Source organism: Etheostoma cragini, chromosome 14, assembly GCF_013103735.1.
Source record: "Etheostoma cragini isolate CJK2018 chromosome 14, CSU_Ecrag_1.0, whole genome shotgun sequence".
In the NCBI taxonomy this organism is placed as follows: domain Eukaryota; kingdom Metazoa; phylum Chordata; class Actinopteri; order Perciformes; family Percidae; genus Etheostoma; species Etheostoma cragini.
In genome coordinates, this window is record NC_048420.1 from 20,894,163 (window position 1) to 20,894,903 (window position 741).

Below are 741 nucleotides of genomic sequence, written 5' to 3' on the forward strand. Positions count from 1 at the left end.
CCCCCCCCCCCCCCCATTTAGGAACTCTGCAGAAACCTTTATCATTGGTAAACAGGTTGGATGACAAAAATACCAAAAATCTAATTTATCAGCTTTATGATTATGTTTTTGAATTACGATTTAGGATCATGAATTTAATTGTCTTCCAAACTCACATAGACAAAGTTCACTGATTTCAAATTAGCACTTTTATCATTTTCCTTTCATATCACAGCATTGTGTTGGGTATTTATTTGTCCAAAATGTCAGCTGGGCCTTTGCACTAAATAGCTGAAGTACTTATTTGCCAACTTTTCCTCCAAACTGGGAATGCTAGCACCTTTTTTATGCCTTTTTTTTTAACAGAGAATTCATTTAGATTTAGTCTTCATGGACAAATGGCAAATTGGTTGACAGAACATGCCATTAGTGATACCTGTTTTGTTTTTTAACAAGAACTAAATGAAATCACAGCACTACTATTGTTGCAACATAGTCCAAATATAAAGAGAAAATGTAAAATTGTATTAAATTAATAAAAAATATTCGTATTCTCTTGAATTATGGTCATGATTTTAAAGTAGCTCAGTGTAAATAATACAATCAAATTTCAAGTGAATCTCTTTCGATTTTGTGCTGTTTGTTAAACAAAATAAGACATTTGAAAATGTCACTTTTAGGTTCTAGAGATTTTTAACAGCCTTTTTTACTTTTTTCTGATATTTTATAAACCAAAGAATTAATTGATTGATTATGTTTATA

General features: G+C 30.2%; 1 protein-coding gene across 1 annotated transcript in view; it reads left to right on the forward strand.

The window, feature by feature from the left end:
* The window catches only part of bmp8a (bone morphogenetic protein 8a), an 11,410-nt gene extending 10,877 nt beyond the window's left edge, over positions 1-533 (forward strand). The window contains exon 7 of the mRNA XM_034892003.1: positions 1-533. This exon is cut by the window's left edge and continues 227 nt beyond it. The gene's annotated coding sequence lies outside the window, so the exon portion shown is untranslated.
* The last annotated feature ends 208 nt before the right edge of the window (positions 534-741 follow it).